Consider the following 14,649-nt stretch of genomic DNA (forward strand, 5'->3'; position numbering starts at 1 on the left):
TGTGCTGTATAACATGCTTTAACCACTTGCTGACTGCTCACAGTGATATTACTGTGGCAGTGTGGCTACCCTGGGTCCAGTCACGTAGTACTATGTCACTGGAGGGGAAGGGTAGGCACACTCCCGCTGTGTTTAGACACAGCGGGAGTCGGGCCTGGGGAGGAGAGGTGGCGCCGCCTTTCTCCCCTGATCATCTGGGAAACTGAGAGAAGACCCGCCGTCTTATGTAAACAAAGCAGGCGGATCTTCTCACTGACAGGCAGGGACAGATCAGCGGTGTCAGCTAAGCTAAAAACTGCGATCTCTGTGCCTGTCACAGAACCCCCCCACACACAAGTCAGTAAGCATTTAACATTTAACCCCTTGATCACCCCCCAGTATTAACCCCTTCCCTGCCAATGGCATTATTACAGTAACAGTGCATATTTTTAGCACTGATTACTGTAGGAATGTCACTGGTCCCCCCCAAAAGTGTCAAAAATGTCAGTTAGGGGTCCAATCTTTCCGCCGCAATGTTGCAGTTCCGCAAAAAATCACAGATTGCCGCCATTACTAGTAAAAAAAATAAAAATGACATAAATCTTTCCCGTAGTTAGACGCAATAACTTTTGCGCAAACCAATCAAACTACGCTTATTGCGATTTTCTTTTTACCAAAAATATGTAATAGAAAACAAATTGACCTAAAATATTTAAAAAAAATGATTTTTAATTTTTTTGGAGAATGTCATATAGCAGAATGTGAAAAATATTGTTGTTTTTTTTTTTTTTTTTCAAAATTGTTGCTCTTTCTTTGTTTATAGCGCAAAAAATAAAAATCGCACAGGTGATCAAATACCACCAAAAGAAAGCTGTGGGATGGGTGAGGTGAAATGGCGCTGCCTAATGATATGCGGTTGGTGTAAAAAGGAGTTTGGTCCAATAATCACAATCTAAAGTGCTAGTGTGCTAGTTTGGGTACTGGCATGCAATTAACAATGTAAAACATAAAAACAAATGTTTTATAAAGCAGTATTAGGGGGCACTCTCCCCAAAGTGGTATTCAAAGTGATGTGTGCAATAAATATTAGGCAATAAATATTCAAGTAAGTTGATGAACGGAAAACTATATGCCAGTGTGAAGGTGGTGTTGGTAATGCATAAAATTAGAGATATATATATACTCTAATTGGAGATGTGCTCATAACTATTAAATAGATATAATTATAAATATAATAGTAAATAAATTAATGTGCAAATAGATGTGCAAGGAGCCTGGGTGTCAATAAATATGATAGTAAATAAATTAATGTGCAAATTAATGTGCAAGGAGTCTGGGTGTCAATACAAAAAGATTAAGATGGTAATGGTGGTCACGCAATTAAACCAATATAATGGTAAAAGATTATTAGTTTAGTCCATACAGTGCTGAAACACAAAAAATGTGATAGTCCACCAAGGGGTGACAAACAATCTTTGAAGGTGCTGTACAGTGAAGAAAAAAATCTCAATATAGTGGTGATCTTCTGGGTGATCTGCGTGCTGGGTGATAGGTGAGACAAAGCCAGTGCACCCCTCCAATTCCTCCCGCACTCACCGGAAAGAAGTACCCCTACAGGGGTAATCAGCCTTGGTAAACTGTCTTCTTATTCTCCAATTGGATGTATGGGACTCTCAAGGGGGGGAAGGTATCTCCTACACCTGGGCAGTGGAACCTCTCTGGGTGGTAGAGCCTCTCTTCATGAAACGGTGGTAGTGTGCAAGAAGAAGTACTAATATAGTGATGTACCGCTTGATCAAATGCTTTATTAAAATAAGTTTTAAAATCAGGTACTCACATGAACATAGAGTAAACGGGTGTCTGAAGCAGTAGGGGCCGCGAATCCCTCTCTGGCGGCTACTTCCGGGACGCTATGCGGGTCAGCGACCGGATCTGCGTTGCAGTGGGGCGGAAGTGACGTAATCGCTCTATTTGTGGAAAAGAAAGGATGTAAATTTTGTTTTGGTACAGCCTCGCATGAGACGCAGTGCCAAATCGCAAAATAGAGCCTGGTCAGAAAGGGGCTAAAGTAGTTAAAGAAACAGGATCAATATTTTTTTTTTTCTAGGGTAACAAACCCTTTAAATAAATTATGTCACATGAGTGGGTGGAGTTTGAAAAGTACAGTCCTGCTGCTGGTTATTATAATCCACCTACCAATGGGGCATCATTGATTTATTCATTACTAGGAGAGCGGCGGAGCTCACTCCTTATGCCTGCAAAATCTAAATTTGTTGGGAAGTATAATGTGGTCCTGGGACACAGCCATAAGAAACAGTCCACCTAAGGTAGGTACTTGTTAGCTACTTTAAAAGATTTGAGATATACTTTACCTGTTTACCATAAAAAGTTAACATTTACTGCATTATGTGACTTCTGATTGGTTTTCAACTACAAACTTAAACAAAGGCATTGGATTTTTTACTGCATGGTACGTTAAGTGCTTTATGCGCTTGTCATATATACAAGTAAAACAAATATTAAAGCATCTATACAGCCTTGTTGAAATTCAAAATTTTGGAATCACACTCTTTCAGAACAAATGTATAGCATCATTACTAGTTGGAGCTGTCCATAGTGCTGACAGTAGGAATTGAACCGTGCATATGCACATAGCAAATGGATGGGCAGTTTAAAGAACAATTTTAGCGCTTGTGCATGTGATTACACTTCAACTTCTGCTGTGTCAACGTACAACTCAAAAGGTTAATAGCTTTCAAAATTGGTTCACCTTTTTTCTGCTTAAACCAAAAACTACAAACACATTGGTTATGGTTTTCCTTTGGATATAAGCTCAAAAAAGGACTTGAGTATGCAATCAAAACTAAACACAAATGTCACTTTATTGCTATTGTTGATTCAAATGGGTCTTGATTTGCTGATGTGAAAGCATCATGGTTATGTTAGTGCATTAGTTCTAGTATCCATTTGTGTTTCATGTTAGGCTTAAAGAAGAAAGAAAATGGATTTGAACATGAAGTAGAATGTACAATAAAAATGAAAAAACAATAGCATCCTGGCTCCTCGCTTCCCAGCAATTAGGGCAGTATATCATCTCTATTATATGAATACTTAACATAAATAATGGTGGAGGTATGATGGAAAGAAAAGCCAAAACACTATTTGCACACTTGTCAAATGTGAATCTATTAAGAGCAATTATAACATACATACTTCTCCGAGAGTTAATTGGCCAGATTCATCATTAATATAGATATGTTAATTAACTACTTCAGCTCCGAAGATTAACCCCCCTTTATGACCAGACCCTTTTTTGCAATACGGCTCTGCCTTACTTTAAGTGACAATTGCGTGGTAATGCAACACTGTACAAAAAAAAAAAAACTGTAATTCCTTTTTTTTTTTTTTTTCACAAGTAGACCATTTTTATTTTCTGCTAAAAAACATATACAACAAAAAAAAAAATGTAAAATATCTACTTTCTTCATCAGTTTAGGCCAATATGTATTCTGCTACATGTTTTTGGTAAAAAAAAATTCCAATAAGTGTATATATATATATATATTGGTTTTGCGCAAAGTTTATGGTGTCTACAATCTATGAGATATATTTATGGAACTATTTATTTAATTATTTATTTATTTTTACTAACAATGGTGGCAATCAGCAACTTATAGCAGGACTGCTATATTGTTGTGGACAAATCAGGCACTAACTGACACTTTTGACACTTTTTTGGAAACTAGTGACAGTAATACAGTGATCAGTGCTAACGATATGCAGTGCCACTGTACTAATGACACTGGCTGGAAAGGGATTAACATCAGGGGTGATCGAAGGGTTAACTGTGTGCCTAGACTGTGTTTTTGTACAGTGTGAGTGGTGCTTTTACTAGAGGAAGACATGGATCCTTGTCCCTGCTTTGCAGAAACACAGGATGAATGCCTTACCTACTGACAGAATGGCTTATTTACATAGGCAGACTGCTGTTCTGTCTGTGTACTGCATGATTGGCGGGTGCCAGCAGACATCGAGCCTGCGGTACCTGCTGATCGGCTTCTGCTGTGTATAATCACAGTGGGAGTGAGCCGCCCTCATTGCACATTGGTGCCTGCTACCCGGAACTGCGGGATTGCATATATATATACTTGATCCTGCGCACAGCAGCTGCCCTAGAGCAGTATATGTTTTTTTGCTGCTGTAGGTAATTCAGACTCCTGAGTTTGTATTGTTACTAGCTTCCTGTAATTCCCTTCAGAGCAGTATTCGGACTAGTGGAGGGAGGCCTGCATTTTGGGTAATTCAGACATTGCTGGTGTAAACAAGTGGCAATAGAGAACATGCTGGAAGGAAGATGGATGTGTCTGAGCTGAAGAAGTATGTCGCTACCACTGCTCCTTCATACTCCAATTTGCAGGCTAGGGTGTGTTCTTGAGTAAGTTGTGGTGTTGCCACAGTGCAAGTTGATAACAGCCATCATGTCTGGCAGGGTCACAAGACTGGTATAACATAATTACAGATCATTCAGTTCCTATATATTTATTTCAACTGTGTATTTTGATATTTGGCTGGAGTTACATTTGAGTGGAAATGCATAATGATTTTGTACACATTTTCTTGAATAAATAATCTAAAAGCACTTTTTTAAAGTTGGGAATTATTTATTTTGCATAAAAATGCTTGTATATTCCAGCCAAAAACTTAATGGCTTAAGCTGAATGTATTTTGTTTCTTTTCGATTCGTTATTTACATAAATTTGTTTAGGTAAATTAGTTTAATTTGTTTTTGGAATTTGTTTTATTTATTAAAATTCGAATCAATTTGAATTTGGGAAAATGTAATCAATTTGAATTCAAATTCCATTTGAATTCAAATCAAATTCCATTCAAATTGCATTCCAATCAAATTCCATTCTAAATCAAACTTTTTCTATTAGAAATTAAATTTTTCTAAGATTAAATTGTTTCTATTTCATTCTATTCTATTGTTTTTTCTATTCTATTCTTTTATTTTCTAATCTATTAGTTTCTATTCTTTTCTTTGCTATTCTATTCTTTTTTTCTATTCTATTCAAATTTATTCTATTTGGGATTGAATTTATTCTATTAAAAATTAAACTTTCAGAAGATGGTTATATTCTTTCTATTCTAATATCTTCTATTCTATTCTAATTTATTCTTTTTTATTATATTCCAGTTCACATTTATTCTATTTAAATTTTTTGGAAATGGTTCTATTCTTTGTTGATCTATTGTTGTTTTTTTAATTCTTTTATATTAATTTATTTTTTATTCTATTATTTTCTATTCTATTCTTGTCTATTCTATTCTAATTTGAATTTATTCAGAAGAAAGTTATCTTCTTTCTTTTTTATTCTCTTCTATTCTATTTCTTTATTATCTATTCTTTTTTTTGTTCTGTTTTTTGTTTAGGGCTATATTCTTTCTATTTTATTCTATTCTATTGTATTCTATTTTTTCCTGTTTTATTCTATTGTATTTTTTTGTATTCTATTCTTTTCTATTCTATTCTATTTTCTATTCTATTCAAATTCAAATGTATCCTATTGGAAATTCAATTTTCAGAACATGGTTATATTCTTTTTTTTTTGTTCTATTTTATTTTTTATTCCATTCTATTCTATTATTTTATTTTCTATTCTTTTTTTTTGTTCTGTTTTATCCTATTCCTTTTTTTCTATTCTATCCCTTTATTTTCTATTCTATTTTTATTCTATTCTTTTATTTTTTATTTTTGTATGTTCTGTTTTTCTCTATTATATTCTTTTCTTGTATTTTTCTGCTATACTTTTCTATTTTATTCCTTAATTTTCTATTCTATTTTATTCTATTGGGAAATTAGAATTTGATTTGAAAACTTTTCAAATCAGATTCGAAAATGATTCAAATTAAATTTTGTCCAAAATTTTGTTTCGTTATTTTGGATTTGTTTGTCATCGTAAATTTGTTACTATAGTCTTTTGGAAATTTAGATACATTTGAATTTCCCAATAAAGAAAAATTTGACTGAATTTCAATTTGGAACGAAACAAACTGCACATGTCTAAATTCAAACACAACACCAGAATTAGTCAGTGTTGATTCTGCTCGTTCTGCCTCCCTGTCTGCTCTTTTCATACTAGTCTTATCAAGTTTTAGTCAGAAAAATAGAAGTTGACGACAGAAAGCTTCAGCTGTGCTCTCTCTTTAGAATACTGAAAATAATTGGGACATCAGTGTCATGGAAGTACTCTATTTTAATTTTTAATTTACTAACTCAAAATCATTTTAGTTTTCCTATGGGCCTGTATTGATGGGCTTTTGTTTTCTTCAATTGAGTTTTGCATTCCTCTACAAGCCGTGAGGATGCACAACCTGCATAAAACAGATCAAAAGCAAGTCAAAAAGAGGTTAACTGCAGGACAAATGTACTAGTCAGTGAATTCTTATTGATGTCAGAAGTATCTCAATTTAATGTGAAAAAGATGCTATAAACACAAACCAAAAGTCCACTGACACAGGCCCTTTAAAGTTTCAGTCAGGTTAATTTTTGTAAATTCACACTGGGCTCCATTCACAAAGCGGCATCTTACCTTATTTGAATATGCGGTAAGATACCAAAAATTTTTGGGATTCATGCGGTATTTTGTAGTGAAATCATGCAGTAATTTAACGCCTGGTCGAAGCCGACATTTATTAACAGTAGTAAATACCACGTTGTTAAAGAGCAGGTGGACGCCGGCGTCCCTAACAACCAGTAACTGTCATGGTTGGAAAGAAGCAGATGGCTGCCGCATCCTTAACAACCAATGAGTCATCAGCTGTCAGTGGGGTTCTCCCATGACAGCTAAATGTAAAAAAAAAAAAAAAGAATTGCCAGTAATAAAAAAAATCCATATCAGGCCCTTTGGTTTCCCCACTGACAGCTAAATAAAAACAAAAATGGCGGTTAAAAAAAAAATGTTGTGGGAACCCCCCCCAGTCCAAACCAGTCTCTTCAGAATGCACTGGTCCGTGACATCCAAAGGGGGGTGGTGCCACCCGGTTTAAAGTTATTTTCCTAAAAAATGCTTGTAAAATAAATACAAAGGAAAAAAACACAACAATACAAAACATTTAAAAACATATGAATTATTCCTGAAATAAACATAAGGGAAAGAAGAACAAAAAAGGAGCAACGACAATCATATACTCCACAGTGCACATATAGTTTCAACCCTTTTCATCTACAAACTTTAATCTTTAAAGGATGGATACCTTTACCGATCTACTCCTCCCATATAAACCCCCCCCCCCTTCCTCTACCCGGTGCAGAAAAAAAAAGTGAGTTATCCATTGATTGTTACTTAAAGGGTGGGCCCAGGAGTGGCTACCTGTAGCTGACACCCCGTTACCACCCTGACTTACTGTGTTCCCCTTTCTGTCACCCATTTTCCTCTCTCCATGTGGAGAAAAAACAAACAAAAAAAAAACACAAACCCAACTACTTATTATTGATTGTAAGGCCCGGAAGTGACAACCTATAGTTGCCTCTGTTGTTCCACCCTAAATTACCGTGATACCTATTCCATCCCCTATGATCCCTCCCTAATATGTGTTGAGAACCCCAATGAAGTGTACTTTCTCAGTGGATACAATCATTTTCCAATTCCTGTGATAAAAAATGTAATATGGGGGTAGACCCAGGTATACTACCCTAGAGTGCCATGGTAACTTGTCCCCTGATCCCTCCCTCCCATATATTTTAAAACACATCAAAGTGTGTTACCTCAGTGTGTGAAGCCACTGTTCCTAATTACTGTGAAGAAAGTAAAAAAAAAGAGGGGGGAGGAAGGGGGAGAGGGGGAGAGAGGGAGGGCAGGAGAAAAATAAAGCAAGCCTTATTATGAGATTACCCACATCCCCCCCCTCCCCTCACCCCCTGAAGAACATTCTCATTACCTTTCCAATTTGGTCAAAATTCCTTTGAATCTGGAAATGTTGGCTAGATTTTAAACAATCCACAGTTTATACAAGAGTCATTCTGCAAATGTATTAATTCCTCCATTAATCTGGTGCTGCCCGCTTCTCCAAACCAATTCTTCATTGTTGGTACTTTTTTTAAATTTTCAATATTTCAGGAACAATAATTTTGCTGCATTTAACAAAAATGGAATAATAGATGCTCTGTATTTTTTCTTAGTTTGCTTGCGGAATGGAACAAACATTGCCATGGGTTTTGCCTAACTTCAAATTTGCTGATCATTATAATTAAGTTCAGTATTTTTCCCAATATTGCTGAATCAAAGAGCAGCACCACCATATATGGGCATGTGTGCCCTCACCCCCACACTCCCTCCCATGGGTGATGAATGTGGGTTAATCTTATGCAATTTTGATGGGACATAGTACCACCTAGTTAGCAATTTGTAATTCATTAGTTTTATCCTTTGTGGCAGAGCTTTGCACTGCCAGGGTCTAGAAGGAGGTTGTGACCCAGAATTCTCAACCAGGCAGGTTCATGGGCTCCAGGGAGCTTGTGAAGTGAAGAGGAAACTGGCTTTTCAGTTTCCTCTGTGTTTTAAAAAGTCCAGTTTGGGACCTAGAGCCTGGAGATTTCTAAGTGACCCGGGGGGGGGGGGGGGGTGAAATCTCCATTCCTGGGTCCAGATATTCAGAACAGCCAGCATAATAATTGGGCAGGTGTGTGCTGGGCTTTTAGTAGTAACTAGGGTTGAGCGGACACCTAGATGTCCGTGTTCGACGGGTTCGGCCGAACTTTAAAAAAAAGTCCGGGTCCGTGTCCCGGACTTTTACCGAACTTTTCCCGGACACCGAACCCCATTGAAGTCAATGGGGACCCGAACTTTAAGGCACTAAAATGGCTCTAAAACACCAAAGGAAAGGGCTAGAGTGCTGCAAATGGCAGCAAAACGTAATTAAGAGCATGACAAGTGCTCTGCAAACAAATGTGGATAGGGAAATAACTTAAAACAACAAAAAAAAACAGAAAAATAAAACAATGTTCTTCTTCATCTCTGAAGGACGAGGCCCATATGGAGTAGGAGGGAGGTTGAGGTGGTGGTGGATGTGGCGGTGACATAGGCATGCGCACAGGGTGTGCCGAGTGTGCCTGGGCACACCCTAATCACCTAGGGCACATAGCATTGCCAGTGAGGAGATGGGAAAGATCTCCCTCGGACCTGCTCTGCTCTATTTCTCTTTGCCTACAGGTACATGGCCCCGATACATTACTCTCCCTGCTGGCAAACACATGCATGTGTATTTCAACTTTGGGGTGCACACCTTAATGCAATAGGCTGCGCACACCTATGGGCGTTGTAGGTGGAAGCGGCGGTGGAGGAGGACCAGGGCCGGATTAAGAGCATCATGGGCTTGGTGCTGAGGATTTTGAAGGGCCTTAAGGGCCGTGCCTTGCCATGCACCCAGAGGAGGAAGGGTGCAGCCATGCATGCCTAATTCAACATGGGATGCTGTCTCTGAAGCCCATAAACACATCCATGCATCGGCAACTGTCCCTCCTTGTCCGGCCTTCGCGCTGTGTGGGGAGGTTCTTAGGGTGCTGCCTGGGGAAGCGAGCATAGAAGCCAGACTTCTGTGTTTACAAGTGACAGAAGAGCGGTAACAGTGAATATGGCCAACCCGGGGCCTATATAAAAGGTAGGGGCCTGGAGCTGCAGCTCCAATAGCCCCTACGTTAATCTGGCCCTGAGGAGGCGGACGAGGTAGCCAACACTGCTTCTTTTCACAAATTTTAAATGAGGGTACACCCCAAAAGAGTGAGAAAGAGCAAAAATGGAACAATGGGTGGGTAAGGTCGGTATCCATTGCTATTCTGCATAAGGTACGGAAAAGTCCCGTGGGATCCATGCCTGGTTCATTTTAATGAACGTGAGCTTGTCCACATTGTCTCTGGACAGGCGGCTGCGCTTGTCTGTTATAACGCCCCCAGCCGTGCTAAATACCCGTTCAGATAATACACTGGCTGCAGGGCACGCCAGAACCTCCAAGGCGTAAAGGGCAAGCTCAGGCCATGTGCCCAATTTGGAGACCCAGAAGTTGAAGGGGGCAGACCCCTCATTCACTACATGTAGGCGTGTGCACACATACTGCTCCACCATGTTGGTAAAATGCTGCCTCCTGCTAAGACATTCCATCTGAGCTGCTGGTGCTGCTGTTTGTTGTGGCGTGCTGACAAAGCTTTTCCACATTTCGGCCATGCTAACCCTGCCTTCTGAGGTGCTGGCGGTGCCCTGGTTGCGTTGGCGACCTCCTCCTCCTCCTCCTCCTCCTCTGCCTTGTGCTTCCACTGCGGCCCCGCTGTCAGATGGGAATGCCAGCAGCATGGCGTCTACCAGCGTGCGCTTGTACTCGCGCATCTTGCGATCGCGCTCCAGTGAGTGAATTAAGGACGGTACGTTGTCCTTGTAACGGGGATCCAGCAGCGTGGCCACCCAGTAATCAGCACAAGTTAGAATGTGGGCAACTCGGCGGTCGTTGTGGAGACACTGCAGCATGTAATCGCTCATGTGTGCCAGGCTGCCCAGAGGCAACGAAAGGCTGTCCTCTGTGGGAGGTGTATCGTCCGTGTCCTCTGTATCCCCCCAGCCACGCACCAGTGATGGCCATGAGCTGGCCTGGGTGCCACCCTGCTGTGAACATGGTTCCATCTCCTCCTCCAGCTCCTCCTCCTCCTCATCCTCCTTATCCTCCAGAACTGTGCCCCTGCTGGACAATTGTGTCCCTGGCGTTTGTGTGTGCAGGAACCCACCCTCGGAGCCCCTTGCGAATGACTGCCCTGAAAGCCTTGGAAATGTTACCTCTTCATCCTCCTCCTCATCCTGTGCCACATCCTCTTCCATCATCGCCCGAATTGTTTTTTCAAGGAGGCATAGAAGTGGGATAGTTAAGCTGAGAACGGCGTCATTGCCACTGGCCATGTTGGTGGAGTACTCAAAACAGCGCAACAAGGCACACAGGTCTCGCATGGAGGCCCAGTTATTGGTGGTGAAGTGGTGCTGTTCCGCAGAGCGACTCACACGTGCGTGCTGCAGCTGAAACTCCACTATGGCCTGCTGCTGCTCGCACAGACTTTCCAGCATGTGCAAGGTGGAGTTCCACCTTGTGGGCACGTCACATATGAGGCGGTGAGCGAGAAGGCCGAAGTTACGCTGCAGCGCTGCCAGGCGAGCAGCAGCAGGGTGAGAACGCTGAAAGTGCGCACAAACGGCCCGCACTTTCTGCAGCAGCTCTGACATATCGGGGTAGTTTTTAAGGAACCTCTGCACCACCAAATTCAGCACATGCGCCAGGCAAGGGATGTGCGTCAAACCGGCTAGGCCCAGAGCTGCTATGAGATTTCGCCCAGGCCGGGCTTGAGGCTCGCTGGCAGCAACCACTCATTTGTCTGCTGTTCCATGCTCCTCCACAACTCCTGCGCGGTGTGTGGTTTGTCCCCCAAACAGGCAAGTTGTAAAACTGCCTGCTGTCGTTTACCCCTGGCCGTGCTGAAGTTGGTGGTGAAGGTGTTACGCTGTCCGGATGAGGAGGCGGTAGAGGATGAGGAAGCGGAGTAGGAGGAGTTAGGAACAGGAGGCAAACTGAAGCGCCCTGCAATCCTCGGTGGTGGAAGGACATGCGCCAAATTGCTATCCGCCTCAGGCCCATCCGCCACTGCATTTACCCAGTGTGCCGTTAGGGAGATATAACGCCCCTGACCGTGCTTACTGGTCCACGTATCGGTAGTTAGGTGGACCTTGGCACAGATGGCGTTGCGCAGTGCACACCTGATTTTTTCCCCCACTTGGTTGTGCAGGGAAGGGATGGCTTGCCTGGAAAAGTAGTGGCGGCTGGGCACGACGTACTGTGGGACAGCCACCGACATAAGGTTTTTAAAACTGTGCGTCTCCACCAGACGGAATGACAGCATTTCAAAGGCCAATAATTTTGAAATGCTGGCATTCAGGGCCAGGGATCGCGGGTGGGTAGGGGGGTACTTCCTCTTCCTCTCAAGTGTTTGGGAGATGGAAAGCTGAACGCTTCCATGGGACATTGTGGAGATGGTTGTTGGTGACCCAGGTGGTGGTGTTGCTGACAGATCGTGTGTTTGCGGGGTGGCAGGTGCCGGTATCACTACAGATGTGGCTGGAGCGGCCGAGACTGCAGCAGAAGAGGAAGCAGGATGAGCCAGAGACGTTTCTTGGTTTTGAAGGTGTGTACTCCACTGCAGCTCGTGCTTTGCACTTAGATGCCTGATCATGCAGGTTGTGCTCAGTTTGAGAAGGTTTATGCCTCGCTTCAAGCTCTGATTGCACAGGGTGCAAACCACTCGTGTCCTGTCATCAGCACATTTTCTAAAGAACTTCCACGCTAGAGAACTCCTTTGAGCTGACTTTGGTGTGCTCGTTCCCTTGCTGCGTTGGGCAGTAGCGGGCGTAGTGTCTAGGGCACGGACGCTTCTGCACCCTGCTCCCTCTTCTGCTGTGCTGGTGGCTCTGTGCGACCACCGCCTCTTCCTCCAAACTACTCAGGTCACCTGCATGACGTTCATTCCATGTGGGGTCGAGGACCTCATCGTCCTCCACATCATCTTCCACCCAGTCTTCACCCCTGCCCTCCTTGTCGGTCTCCACAATGCTGAACGCCGCAGCAGTTGGCACCTGCGTTTCGTCATCATCGGAGACGTGCTGCGATGGTCCTTGCATGTACTCATCTTGAGAAATAAGTGGTTGGGCATCGCTTCACTCAATCTCTTCCACTTCTGGGGCAGGGCTAGGTGGATGGCCCTGGGAAACCCTGCTGACAGAGTCATCAAAAAGAAGAAGAGACTGCTGTATGGCTTGGGGCTCAGACTGCTTGCCTGATTTGCAAGGGGGTGAGGTGAAAGACGGTTGGACATCGGCTGCAGGTGCCAACTGTGACCTTTCTGCAGTAGACTGGGTGGGAGACAATGTGAAGGAACTGGAGGCACTGTCAGCAGCAAACCAATCTACTATCGCCTCCACTTGTTCTGGCCTCATCACTTCTAGGGGCGTATGATGCCCTACCAAATACTGATGCAGGTTCTGTCGCCTACTCACACTTGAGGAAGGTGTTTCACTTGTGCGTGTAGCTGGCACAGATCGACCACGTCCTCTCCTTGCAACAGGAGCTCTACCAGCAGCACCACGACCCAGGCCACGACCCTTATTTGACGGTCTCCTCATATTTCTGTAATTTAAGATCTTGCCCTAGAAAGGTTTTTATTGAATAGCGGAATAGGAAATATGATCCAAAAAAGTGTATGTATCTCGCACGTACAAAACCATACTAGGCCCCAATTACTATTGTTTGTACCCCTAAAAGGATGGTTGAGCAGTAGGAGGAGGAGTATGGAACAGGCAGCACCCTCAAATCTTCAGAAGTATGAGATGAACCCCAAAAACTTGGAAAAGTGGATCTCACACGTACCGACACAGACTATCACGCAATTTAATTGATCCCCAAAGGTTTTAATTGAATAGCGGAATAGAAAATATGATCAAAAAGAAAGTGTATGTATCTCACACGTACACCACCACACTAGGCCCCAAATACTATTGTTTGTACCCCTAAAAGGATGGTTGAGCAGTAGGAGGAGGAGTATGGAACAGGCAGCACCCTCAAATCTTCAGAAGTATGAGATGAACCCCAAAAACTTGGAAAGGTGGATCTCACACGTACCGACACAGACTATCACGCAATTTAATTGATCCCCAAAGGATTTAATTGAATAGCGGAATAGAAAATATGATCAAAAAGAAAGTGTATGTATCTCACACATACACCACCACACTAGGCCCCAATTACTATTGTTTGTACCCCTAAAAGGATGGTTGAGCAGTAGGAGCAGGAGTATGGAACAGGCAGCACCCTCAAATCTTCAGAAGTATGACATGAACCCCAAAAACTTGGAAAGGTGGATCTCACACGTACCGACACAGACTATCACGCAATTTAATTGATCCCCAAAGGATTTAATTGAATAGCGGAATAGAAAATATGATCAAAAAGAAAGTGTATGTATCTCACACGTACACCACCACACTAGGCCCCAATTACTATTGTTTGTACCCCTAAAAGGATGGTTGAGCAGTAGGAGCAGGAGTATGGAACAGGCAGCACCCTCAAATCTTCAGAAGTATGAGATGAACCCCAAAAACTTGGAAAGGTGGATCTCACACGTACCGACACAGACTATCACGCAATTTAATTGATCCCCAAAGGTTTTAATTGAATAGCGGAATAGAAAATATGATCAAAAAGAAAGTGTATGTATCTCACACGTACACCACCACACTAGGCCCCAATTACTATTGTTTGTACCCCTAAAAGGATGGTTGAGGAGTAGGAGGAGGAGTATGGAACAGGCAGCACCCTCAAATCTTCAGAAGTATGACATGAACCCCAAAAACTTGGAAAGGTGGATCTCACACGTACCGACACAGACTATCACGCAATTTAATTGATCCCCAAAGGATTTAATTGAATAGCGGAATAGAAAATATGATCAAAAAGAAAGTGTATGTATCTCACACGTACACCACCACACTAGGCCCCAATTACTATTGTTTGTACCCCTAAAAGGATGGTTGAGCAGTAGGAGCAGGAGTATGGAACAGGCAGCACCCTCAAATCTTCAGAAGTATGAGA

Source organism: Pelophylax lessonae (genome assembly GCF_965119305.1).
Source record: "Pelophylax lessonae genome assembly, chromosome: 4".
NCBI lineage: Eukaryota > Metazoa > Chordata > Amphibia > Anura > Ranidae > Pelophylax > Pelophylax lessonae.